This window comes from Myotis nattereri (assembly GCF_964212035.1).
Source record: "Myotis nattereri genome assembly, chromosome: 17".
NCBI classification, from domain to species: domain Eukaryota; kingdom Metazoa; phylum Chordata; class Mammalia; order Chiroptera; family Vespertilionidae; genus Myotis; species Myotis nattereri.
The window spans coordinates 51,254,099-51,266,607 of record NC_138092.1 but is presented as its reverse complement, the minus strand read 5'-3'; the positions used below and the strand labels follow the sequence as shown (position 1 = coordinate 51,266,607).

At 55.7% G+C, this 12,509-nt stretch overlaps 1 long non-coding RNA gene across 1 annotated transcript; it reads left to right on the top strand.

Annotated features, from left to right (window-relative positions):
* The first annotated feature begins 3,668 nt into the window (after positions 1 to 3,668).
* On the top strand, positions 3,669 to 4,284 carry LOC308533208. Its single transcript, XR_013997047.1, has 3 exons — positions 3,669 to 3,821; positions 3,973 to 4,097; positions 4,190 to 4,284. It is a non-coding gene; the product is annotated as an uncharacterized lncRNA (long non-coding RNA).
* The last annotated feature ends 8,225 nt before the right edge of the window (positions 4,285 to 12,509 follow it).

Sequence of the window (12,509 nt, the reverse complement as noted above, 5' to 3'; positions counted from 1 at the left end):
TCCGGCCCGGAGAGAACCAGAGGGAGGTGTGGAGGCCAGGCCCGAGGTGGCAGCACAGAACGGGAACTGAATATACCCCACAACCAGTTACAGAAAACCTTCCTAGGCCACTTTTCTGGGAATAGAGCACTACTGGGAAGGCCCTGCTCCCACTGCTTTTAGTGGCATTTTCAGAATAGGCAGGAAGTGACTGAGTGGCAGAGGCCGCCAGCTGCCAATCCTCGATTCCAGGGAGAACCGGCAGGGAGTCGGGGGGCGCTCCTCAGTGGGGGAGGCTGTCCCGAGCACGCCCTGTTCCCGTCTCCCCGCTCTGTTCCTTCAGCGGCAAGGCTGTGTGAGACCGGCATCTCCATGGCTGGCTCCTCTGCCCAGACCGCAGGTGAAGTTAGAGTTTCTCAGTGAGTTCCAGACCCCTGGACTCAGAGTTGCTCTATGTGCGATGCCATCGTTTGTTCTGTTTATTTTACAGGTCATTTCATCTGTCCCTCCCCTGAATGGAAGCTTCTGGAGAGCTGACATTCCTCCGTTTGGGTCGCTGAATCCCGAGGGGCCGCACACACATGGTCTTGGCACAGAGCGGATCCTCACAAATATCTGCTGAGAGCACGTTTGAGTGGGTAGACCATGTTTTACCACGAAGAAAGCAAAGCACAGAACGTGGCTCATGGACTGATTCCTGGTAACTTACTACCCCCACAGACAGACGTCATGGAGCGCGTGCCCAGCGAACCGAAGGGCGAGGAGCCGCTTTCGCTGGCCGCTGATGGTGGAGCCTCAGACCCGGAGAACACGTTTTCAGAGCCTTTTATGAATGGCCGCCCTGGCCGAGGACAGGCAATGAGCAGAGGCTGCCACGGTTCCGTGTCCCAGCCGCCGGACGCACATCCAGCCCCATTGCGTCTGGGCCTCCCCCGAGAGGCCGGTGGCCCCAGGACGCCTGCCGTGGCCGCAGCTCTCTCAGCAGACCCCGCAGTCAGATTCTTATGCTTCTGTGCTCCCGTCAATCAAACCCCCTACCAGGCGGCTCATTCCCAAGCGCAGTGCTGTCTGCACTGGAGCTCAACACCGGCCCAGCGCGCAGCGCTTCCCACACCTCACCTGCAGCCGGAATCATAGGCTTCATGAGGACGCACTATAATGCCGCTCGCAGGCGCCAACAACGGGCGGCTCAGGAACTACCAGCAGAAGCTGCAAAGGAGTCAAGTCCCTACACGGGGACAGGCCAGGACACTGACAGCAGCCACCTCCAGGGAGACAGAAACCCACTTGCCAGCACTCCCCACCCCCTCCCACAGTCTGAAGGACACACTGGTGTTGGGTTCCTGGCTGGGCTCCTGTGGCCCCCTTGAGCCTTGGGAATTCCCAGGGAAGTTTGTAAATTCTGTCTCTTCTGGGAGCAGCCAGCCAACCCTTGTGACAGGCCAGTGGTGCTGGTAGGAAGCGCTCGCTGCTGCTGTTGGTTTGATTGAAGAACTGGGTGGACAGGAAAGTGTTGACAGGGGCAGAAATCGAATGCTGGGGAACCAGCTAGAACTGCAGGAATGTTAATCCTGCTCTGTTAACCGTGATTGTTTTTGTTCTGATTAAAGAAGGCACAGTCTGAACTGGCCGGCAGCCGCACTCAGGACCTGGGAGCTCACCTGGAGATGCGGTCCGCCCTCCCCCTTTGGAGCTGCCTGTTAGCATGGAGAGATGAACGGCTTTGCTGCAGGAACCAGAGCCAGAAACCAGAATGCCAGCCCTTTGAAGACCCCAGCCCTTTGCATCCCTGTGAACTGCCCATGTGCCCTTTGGCTGACCTCCCCATGTGATCCACCCACTACCCGGCTGGCTGATGGGGGGCGGGGCAGAGCAGGTTTCTGTGGACTGAAGCAGTGCACTGTGCCCGTCGGTGGTGAGGACCCCCAGGGTTTACTTTCCTGGCTGGATGTCCCCACCGGTTACCACCAGATGATGCATGGGTTATGCAAATAGCAGAAATCCCTTCCTGGGAGGAATTAGCCCCGAACAAAAGACAAATTCAGTGGAGAGAGATAAATATGGAATTCCTACCTGTGGGAGCTGGTTTCTAGCTCCTTCCTCTTTCCTTTCAGAATAAACATTAATAGCTACTTAATCCAAGTTCAGGAAAAGCTGAGTAGTAGCCAAAGGCTGTCAGAATTTGCTCCCTCAGAAAACAGGGCTTGGCACCTGGAAAAAGACATTGAGGAACAAATTCCGCCCAACCAAACACCTGCTTCCTGTGATTATAACATGGGTGTTCTGAAACCAACTGAATCCATGAATAGCTCTTTTAACCTCATTTTCCTCTATCAGTCTGTAATAAAAACGGCCACCAATACCAGCCACCAGCTCCTAGCCACCATCTGAGCAACAAGTACCTATTTTAAAGTGTGTTTGTATTGATTCCAGAAAAAGGAGGTGAGAGGGACAGAAATAGAAACATGATGTGAGAAACATCTACTGGCTGCCTCCTGCTCGCCTCCTACTGGGGAACGAGCCCACAACTGGGCATGTGCCCTGACCGAGAATTGAACCAGCGACCTCCTGGTGCACGGGCCGATGCTCGACCACTGAGCCGCACGGGCTGGGCCTGAGCAACGACTATTCTGGTTTTCTAAACCTCAGGGTGGTTCAGTGAACAGGACCGGAAAGTTCTTGGAAAGCCCATGAGCGCACATTTTAGAACCAAAGGGAAGTCACTTATTCCTGTTGAACGTTGGTTTCTTCTTGTGCAAAATGGGAACGTGGGTCACCGGCAGCTCTGGGGCCTCAGGAGAGAGAAGAGCAGGGGGGACGTTGGCCAACGTGGACACGGGGCCAGTCCACTCTGCTGTTTACTCTGTTACGTCCGTTCCCGAGGCTAAGGGCAGGCGATAGGTCGTGTTCACGAGGGTAAGGGGGGTGGTCTCAGATATGCAGGGTTCTGGCTGGGTCAGGAGTTGTGCGGGGCTCATGGCCCGGGTCTGCCTTCACCGCCACGCAGGTCCCGCTTGTGGAGAGGAGGGAGACGGCAGGACAGGCACTGAGGTTCAGCCACTGTGTCCTTGTGCACCATGAGCAGTCCTCCTCCCTATCCCCCCCTTAGGTCAATGTAATCATCAACTGGGAGCTGTAAACCCAGTTGCCACTTTTATTTCAGACTCGGTCCAGGTTTGGGATTAAAAAAAAATTGGAATTGACTCAATAGCACACATGGAGGCAAAACGTCCACACAGTGGTCCTGTTACATGATGTTGGTCCCACGGATGAAACTGCTGGCCTCGCGCCTCTTCCTCGGAGGAGCTTCGGTTCCGGTTCTGAGTGGTGGCCTCTGCCCTGGGGCTGTGTTCTCGGGAGCTGGCAGGGCCAGGAGGCGCAGAGGGGGCGTGGCCTGGGGGGGCCCAAGAGGCCCAGAGGAGGCGTGGCCTGGGGCCCAAGAGGCCCAGAGGGGGCGGGGCATGGGGGCCCAAGAGGCCCAGAGGGGGCGTGGCCTCAGGGGCAGAAGGCCCAGAGGGGGCATGGCCATGGGGCCCCTCTCCAGGGCTGTCCAGGTGTAGGGCGCTCTCTAAGTACACCCCATTCATTGTGGGGAGGGTGCCTGCTGGCCTGCCTTAAATGTGCTTACTCTGCTGATTCTCACAGGCAATTGCCACACTTCGGATTTTGTTGTATCTTTGGATCCTCAGGCCACTCCAGAGAACGCGGCCTCAGGGGGTCTGGGTGCCACTGAAACCAGCAGCTTTCTGAGCAGCGTGGCCGGGAGGACGGGTAAGGGGCAGGAGAGCTTTCTCGGAAGACTCTGCCTCACCCCGTTCGCATTCAGGATCTCTAAAGGTCAGGTGAGGTGACCCCCTAAGTCCAGCACCCACCTGGCCCCACACGTAATCTTCACAGCATTACTGACCGTATTTCCTACGCTGTACTTTACGTCCTGTGACTATTCTGAGATTTCCAATTTGTGTTTCTTAATCCCTCCCCTTTTTTGCCCAGGCCCCTCCCCTCCCATCTGCGACCATCAGCTTGTTCTCTGCACCTGGGAGCAAACAGACTGCACTTTGAGCTGAAACATGTTGTCAGACACCAGTTATCCTCGGCAGGCAGGAGCAGCTCTGGAGGTAACTGGTGGCATCGCATTGTCATATAAAAAACACCGAAGATCAAACAACATCACCACACAAGTCGCATAAAACCAATGTTTCCCTTTCAGAAAGCCCTTCCCCAGGAGGTTCGCCGATTAAGAAGAAGTGGGGTGTTTTCACTGGTCAGAATAACCAATAAAAGGAGTTTTACTTCTATGAGTGTAATGCTTGGTAATACATGCATTATTAATATACTAGAGGCTCGTCAGGTGGTCGCTTAGGCTTTTATATATATAGGTTTAGAGGATATTTGTTTGATAATTAGTGCAGGTTTACAGAGCACTGTTTAAATTTATTGTCTAATTTAATCCCTCAAAGATACTATTCCCTCTTTCACCAGTGGGCAAACTGGAGGTGGAGAGTGAAGGGAGTTCCCTGACAGTGGGCAGGGCAGTTGGATGGCAGGCAGGACAGCCTGGCGCACATGAGCTCACCCCTCCCACATGCGCAGTGGGGTTGGGGGTGAGCAGGTCCTGCCTTCAGAGCCTCCAGTTTCCTGGGAAGATGTCCGAGGCAGTGAAAACAGCTAGGACAGTGGTCCATGGAGATTGCCTGGGACCCGATAGATAGCCTGGCAGCTCCTAAAAACCAGGTCTCTGAATGGAAAGAATTATAGGAAAAGTATAAAACAGGACATCTTTTGAGTGATAAGAGAGGCCATTGACAGCATCTGTTCTCCAACTGTCTCAGATAGTCTGAAAGTCCTTTAGCTTAATTTTCCTTTATGCAAACTTCCACTGTCCCCATTGGCACGTGTCTTCACACACACACACACACACGTAATGACACAGGGAGGCCAGGCTGTGTCCTTGAGAGAGGCATCCCTCCATTGAACCTGCCACTCATGTGACCTCGCGCCCCTCCCCCCCATGTTGAATCACTCACTGGTGGTTAATATTCAGCCGCTGTTAACTAGAGCACAAATGTGGGACAAGATGGACAATCTGTTAATGTTTCCTCACAATCAGGTTAAATAGGAGCTAAATTCATCATTAACCGGGCGATCTGAATAGGTGCGTCGCAAGCGGCCACCTGTGAGCCTCCGGAAAGGTCACCCCAAGGCCTTTGTTTCGTGAACATAACTGCCTGGCTTGGATGATCATCACCAAGGGAACGGCCAGCGTCCTCTCCTCAGCCAGCGGGCAGGAGGGTGCGCAGGCGTCGCTGGTCAGGACCGCGTTGGGAGGACAGAGGCCATTGGAAGTAACTGGCCCGAGTGTTTCAAGCAAGAGCACTGGGTCCCTTCCTCCCTGGGGGTGCTGGGCGGAGAGCACCCGCAGAGTCGGGTGTGGCAGGCCCGCGGCCCCTGCGGCCCTCTGACGCTGCAGTTTGTGGTGATCGGAATGTGAATCCACCATCGGGACCTGCTCTGGCTTGTCTGTTCCTGAGCCTTTCATGCTGGTCCCATCGTGTGCCCTGACGCTAACCTGGTCGGTCCCGCTCCTCTGATGCGAGTCTCCTAGGACAGGACCTGGTGTCCCTCCCCCTCTCCCTGGAGCTGCCACATCACCTGCCCAACAGCAGGTCTGACTGGAACCCAGCTTTCCTCTGTGCACTATTTCATATCGACCATCTACTCAAACAGTGAAACTGCACCTGTTGGCCTGGCCCGTGCGGCTCAGTGGTTGAGCGTTGACCTATGAACCAGGAGGTCACGGTTCGATTACCAGTCAGGGCACATGCCTGGGTTGCAGGCTCGATCCCCAGTGGGGGAGGGCGGGGGGCGCATGCAGGAGGCAGCTGATCAGTGATTCTCTCTCATCATTGATGTTTCTCTCTCTCTGTACCTCTCCCTTCCTCTCTGAAATCAATAAAAATATTTAAAAATATTAAAAAGAGGAAACTGTATCTGCTGGGCTCTGAACATCATCTCTTGCCTGCGACCTTGACAGCCCACTTCCCTGTCTACGCTGTCCTCCCTCCCCACGCCTCTCATGCCTCTCGGATGCTGCGAGCAGATCTGATAAAACAAGCGGGCTCTACCCTTCGCTCGCTCAAAATGTCGGTGCTGCCCCAACGCCCTGGGATGAAAAACTTCCATGAGAGGCAAGCCTTCCCACGGTGGACGCTCTCTCCCTGTCCAGGCTCTTGTCCGTCCTGTTTTGTTTGATGCTCCAGCTGCGCTCAGCACCTCATCTCGTTCCCCAGCGCCGGAGCGTGCCCCCGTCGCCGCCCCTCACTGCTCTCACCGATTCGCCGGCTTCCCCCCAATATGCATCTCTCCTGCGAACCTCGCCCCGATTCCCCAGCAGACCGGGGCTCCTTGCCTCTGCTCCTGCCCCGTCACACGCACACATAACTTCGTTAGATCAGATTTCTTGTTGCATGACAGCTGTGGGTTTGCATGTTTACCTTCCCTTGGGACTCCAGGCTCCTGGAGCACCAGGGTGCTGCTCGGCAAGTACCAGCGAGAAGAACGAATGCATGAATCAGTAGTGAGTTTAATAGGTGAGACTACAGAGTGGTCTTCACAAACTCAAAAATTCAAAAATAAAAATACAAATAAAAATAAAGCCCATGTACGTGACTAACACAGCAAAGGCAGGAGTGGAGGGATGGAAAGTTGCGTGTGCTTGGCCGCATGCCCCACAGGCACATGTGCCAGATGCCTCATGCCCTCCTCCCGCCTCCCGCCTCCCGCCTCCCGCCTCCCGCCTCCCGCCTCCCGCCTCCCGCCTCCTGCCTCCTTTCCTCACGTCCCCAGGTAATTTTCCATGACTGTGAGGTTTGCCATGAAAGCTGCCGTGCAGCTGAGAGATGAGTGGAAGGCGGCACTGTGATTTAATATCAACTGTCACTTGCTTCTGGGAAAGGGACACGGCACAGGCCTCCCCTGGGTGCTGCGGGGCCACGCCGGCTCCGGGGCAGGGTCTGCACCGAGGCAGCTCTGCTTCGGGGGCACAGGCTGCACACACAGTGGGAGCGTGCTGAGTGCGCGAGGAAAGGCGGCATCGGCAGGCAGTTAGAGAGCAGTGGGCCTGTCCTAACCTCGGGCCACGGTACCTAAGAGACAGGGACACGCCGGGAACATAAGTGTCAATTAGAAGGAACAGGCTCCGTGGCTGGTGTGGCTCAGTGGTTGAGCGTCAGAGTCACGGCTCGATTCCTGGTCAGTGCACATCGGGGTTTGCTGGCCTGACCCCCAAAAGGGGGCGTGTGGGAGGCAGCCATGGAGGTTCTTTTGTCTCATTGATGTTTCTTGCTCTCTTTTCCTCCCACTCTCCCTCCCTCCTCTCTCTAAAATCAATGAAATCATATTTATAAATAAACACAAGAACAGGTGATGCCGAAGGTATTGGAACGTGCAGCCTCTGCGTGGTTGGCGCCCTGTCCGCCGCCAGTGTCTGCTGCCTGGAGCCTGTGGCCTTTGGCCTGGACGTGGCAGTTGGGGCCGAGGGTGGGAATCGCGGCGTCTTCGCGGTGCCCGCCACGGGCCGCTGTGTCCATCCCTGACCCGGCGTCGTGCGCTTTCTCTTCACTGACCGATCCTCCCCGCAGGGTGGCTGTGGTCGGGCCGGGCGCTCGGGCCGCTGGGGGCAGCGGCCGCACTGGACACGCCGGGCCCGCTGCTGGGCCTCCCTTCCCGTGGCCTGGCCCTGCCTGGGGCCCCCGTGGCTGCATTGCGCTTCCCCAGGGTGGACGGTCCGGCCTCTGGTGGGGCTGACGGGCGCGGTGGAGCCCCACGCTCCTGCGTCACGAGCAGCAGGGGCCGCCAGCCGGGGGCCTGTCAGCTGAGACAGGAGGCGTCACTCAGAGGCACCCACTGCTTGTCGCTGTGGGACCAGGTGACTCTGGACGCAGGCCGGCAGCCATGCCCTCGGCCCTGGGGTGGGCGCTGGCATCTGGCATCTGTTCTGTGCCAGGCGGTTCTGAGCACGAGCGCTCATGCCTCACTGCCCAGGAGCACACGCTCTCCACGGACAGGAGCCTGGGGGGTGCGGGGGTCGCTGCTGATGGCAGCACCAGAGCTCCCGCCAAGCTTCAAACCACGTGTCCAATGGGTTTTAATCTCTCTCCCTCTCTCTCACTTTCTGTCTCTCTCTGTCTCTCTCTCTGTCTTTTCCTCTCTGTCTCTCTCCCTCTCCCTTTCTGTCTCTCTCTCTGTCTCTCTCTCCCTCTCTGTCTGTCTCTGTATCTCTCTCTCTCTGTCTCTCTGTCTCTCTCTGTCTCTCTCTGTCTCTGTCTCTTTCTCTGTCTCTCTTCCTCTCTCTCTGTCTCTCTTCCTCTCTGTATCTCTCCCTCTCTCTCTCTGTCTCTGTCTCTTTCTCTGTCTCTCTTCCTCTCTCTCTGTCTCTCTTCCTCTCTGTCTCTCTCCCTCTCCCTTTCTGTCTCTCTCTCTGGGAGGAGCGCGGTTCAGACTCGGCGGGCAGGGGCTTCTTCAGTCCGACTTGGGCCGCGTGGTTCCGGGCTGGTCGGTGCCTGGCCGGACCGGTGCCTGGTCTCTGTCTGTCTCTGTATCTCTCTCTCTCTGTCTCTCTTCCTCTCTGTCTCTCTCTCTGTCTCTCTCTGTCTCTTTCTCTGTCTCTCTTCCTCTCTCTCTGTCTCTTCCTCTCTGTATCTCTCCCTCTCTCTGTCTCTGTCTCTCTGTCTCTCTCTAATGAAGGAAAATATCTCAAGTGGACACAAGAGGGGAGTTGCCTCCCCTTTTCCGTTCTACTTGCTGAACTTTTGGTTCCTCCGCTTTGCGTCCCTAGAGAACCATCGGGGCAGGAAAAGCCAGGGCCTCCGTGAGGGGAGCCGTGGGTCCTTGGTGGCGGCGGCCGCCGGGGCTGAACATGCTGCCTCGAAGGCCGGGCCCCCGGGCGCTCCTGGCGGGAATCACCGTCGGACCAGCTGTTCTGAAAAGAGGACCATGCAGCATAGCGGTCTGCCTGCAGCCTGGGGGCTCCCGGTGCCACTGTCACCCCAGCGAGGCCAAGGACTAAAACCAGGACCATCCGTGCCGTCAGCAGAAGACGCCCCGCTGCCCCATCGGCAAAAGCAAAACTCGGGCGTGCAGGTCGGCTCTGCGTGGCCGCGTGGGTTCCACGGGAGCTGGAGTTCACACAGCTCTTCCCAGATGACTCTCCTGAAGCCAGTGTGGCCGGGTACGTCCTCACAAAAGTGAAAACATCATCAGCAATATCTTCTTTCTCCCACTCTAGATGAACCCCAAAGCGTGTAGGCACAGAGGTGTTTTTTTAATATATGTTTTTATTGACTTCAGAGAGGAAGGGCGAGGGAGGGAGAGACAGAAACATCAGCGATGAGAGAGAATCATGGATCAGCTGCCTCCTGCACGCCCCCCACTGGGGATCCAACCCACATCCGGGCATGTGGCCTTGACAGAAATCAGACCCGGGGCCCTTCAGTCCGCAGGTGGAGGCTCTATCCACTGAGCCACACCGGCCAGGGCTGCATGGAGGTTTTTGATCAGTTTGTCCCCTGCTGCAGTCTGGGGAGCAGACGGGAGCACTTTGTCCTGTCCCAGCGCAGACCAGGCAGCTCTGGCGACTGCAGTGAGAGGGTCACCGCGTCCCGCGCTAGGCTCCCGGGCGAGGCTGGCGGGCCACAGCCTCCCCGTGCAGCTTACGGTGCTAGTTCATCAGCTCCCCAACCACTCGAACCCGAGGTCACGGCAGGGTCACATCCTCACACACCTCCCTCCACACACTCCCCACACACCTCCACACACACCTCCACACACACACCTCCCTCCACACACTCCCCACACACACACACCTCCCTCCACACACTCCCCACACACCTCCACACACACACACCTTCCTTCACACACACACCTCCCTCCACACACACACCTCCCTCCACACACACACCTCCCTCCACACACTCCCCACACACTCCCCACACACTCCCCACACACCTCCCTCCACATACCTCCACACACACACACACACACCTCCCTCCACACACCTCCACACACACACCTCCCTCCACATACACACACCTTCCTTCACACACACACCTCCCTCCACACACCTCCACACACACCTCCACACACACACCTCCCTCCACATACACACACCTTCCTTCACACACACACCTCCCTCCACACACCTCCACACACACCTCCACACACACACCTCCCTCCACACACCTCCACACACACACCTGCTGGACCTCCATGTGTCCAGCAAAGCAGCCGGCTTTGGGTAGCTCCTACTCAAACCTCAAATGCACAAAAACTCAGGCAGCTTAAGAACAGGGAGAAGGGCACATGCTATGTCTGCTCAGCAGACGTGGACGGCAGGGAGCGGGTGCAGAGGGTAAAGGACCGATGGGGGAGTAAGGGAAAGTGATGCGAGGGATGTTTCTAACTCCAGGAGCTTCTGTCCCACAGACATGCAGGATGCTGGGACGTTTGCACATCTCCAGGGAGAAGAAGGAGAATTTGAACAAACACTGGAGTCTAAGAGGCATCTCAAATCCGATCACTCACTGTCCCTTTCATTTAAATACAAGCCCTGACACAATTTGTGTCCTCGGTACCTCTAACTGTGACCCTGGGAAGACAGCAGGTTGTCACATGAAGCAGCTAGACAGGTGCGTGTGACTGCACCTCCCGAAAGATCTTCCCGCCTAAGAAAGGTGCTGTTGGCGGAGCTGGAGAAGAACTGTTACAAGTCCAGGCCCAAGTCCACCTGGGGTGGTGCGCACACGACACGATGTACAGATGATGTGTGTGGCATTGCATACCCGAAACCTGTAAATGTTATCACCCAGCGTCACCCCAGTGCATTCAATTAGGAAAGTCCAGGCTCAGGAAGCCAGTGCTTGTTCAACACAGAGACCGTGTCCTTAGCGCTCGCCTGCCTTTGGGCATCATTTTGTTTTTGTTTGCCTCAGTTTCTCCCTCTGTAAAATGGGAATACTAATAGTATCCATTCTCCTTGGAAGAGAGGAGAGTAGTAGCCACTCAGTAAATGATTTTGTGGCTCTCCACTTGGGACAATAGTACCCATTCAAATTACAATATACACAAAAGTGAACTTAGGGTGGATTATAGAGTGAAATAAAATGTAAAACTATCAAAGAATTAGGAGAAAATATGGGGGGATAGGTTTATAAATCTGGGGTGGGCAAAGTCATTTCATCAAGATTCAAAATGCAAATGCCATAAAGAAAAATAATCATACTTTAACTCTGCACAAATTACAAAGTTCCCGTTACCATAACAACGCTAATAGTCAAACAACAGACAAGGAGGAAATATTTGAGGCAAACATTTCTTAAAGGTTGGAGACAGTGCTGCTGAGAATGTGGAAAAATGACGGGTATGCAAAGTAGTTAAGTAGCTGGCAGAGAAATTAGCGCGGGGCAGGGGAAGAAGGGCGGCCACCAGCAACGTGCTGTTTGCTTTACAGCACCTCGGCCTGAAGGTCAGCGCAAAGGCAAACACGCGGCTGTGCGTTCAGGGCCGGCTGGGGCCGCTGACAGCTTAGCGGGTGGTGTTAGCGCCCAGCCCAGCGGGGGAGTCCCTGGGCCAGGCCACGGGACGGCTCTGAGCTCACACTGGCTTCTGGGGAGCACAGCCTCCGTCTCTGTGCGATGCAGTGCTTCTCCCTCCTGGGCGCCAGGTAGGAGGCTGCTGGGAAAGAGGGCGATGGCACCAGGAGGGGGGGGCCCTCAGCTACTCAGCCGGCGGGTATCAGGACAGCCTCGTAAGCAGGAGTGGGGAGGGGTGCGAGTTATTTTATTTCTCAGTGTTTTATGTGTTGATTTTAGAGAGAGAGGAAAGGAGAGAGAGAGAGAAAGGGGGAGAGAGAGAGATCAGCTTGCTGCTGCACTTCTTTTTGCATCATTGGTTGATCTTCCATGTGCTCTGACCAGGGATGGAGCCACAGCCTTGGCGGATCAGGACGATGCTCTAACCGCAGGAGCCACCGGCCAGGGCTGGAGTGTGATGGGAAGACCCCACACTCCCGCTCCCCACACGTGGGATCCGAGCCAAATCCTCTGCACGGCCTCAGACTTTGTCCACGGCAGGCCACCCGGGTGATTATAACAGTCCCAGGGCAGCTGGATGCTAAAGCGCCTGAGGGCAGACACCATTATGCACAAATCATTGTAATTTGGCTGCTGGCTTGGTAAATATTTGGGACATAAATGAAAAATACGGATGCAGAGATTTTTAAAGATACTCTGCTGATTGTAATCCCCGAGTTCTCTGAATCACCCGACTCCTGCCGTTTAGGGCGTGGAAATTCCAAATTAACACAGGACCGAGAGAGACGCCAGCAAGCCCCGATGCCTGGGGCCTTTGTAAATTTATCTCACCAAGAATTTGGATCTAGCGAAGAAATGAGTAAAGGAGAGAAAGAATGTGCAGTTTACTATGCAAAATACACAGCCTTCTGAAGATTCAATTGTTCTATGTGTGACTTTTTG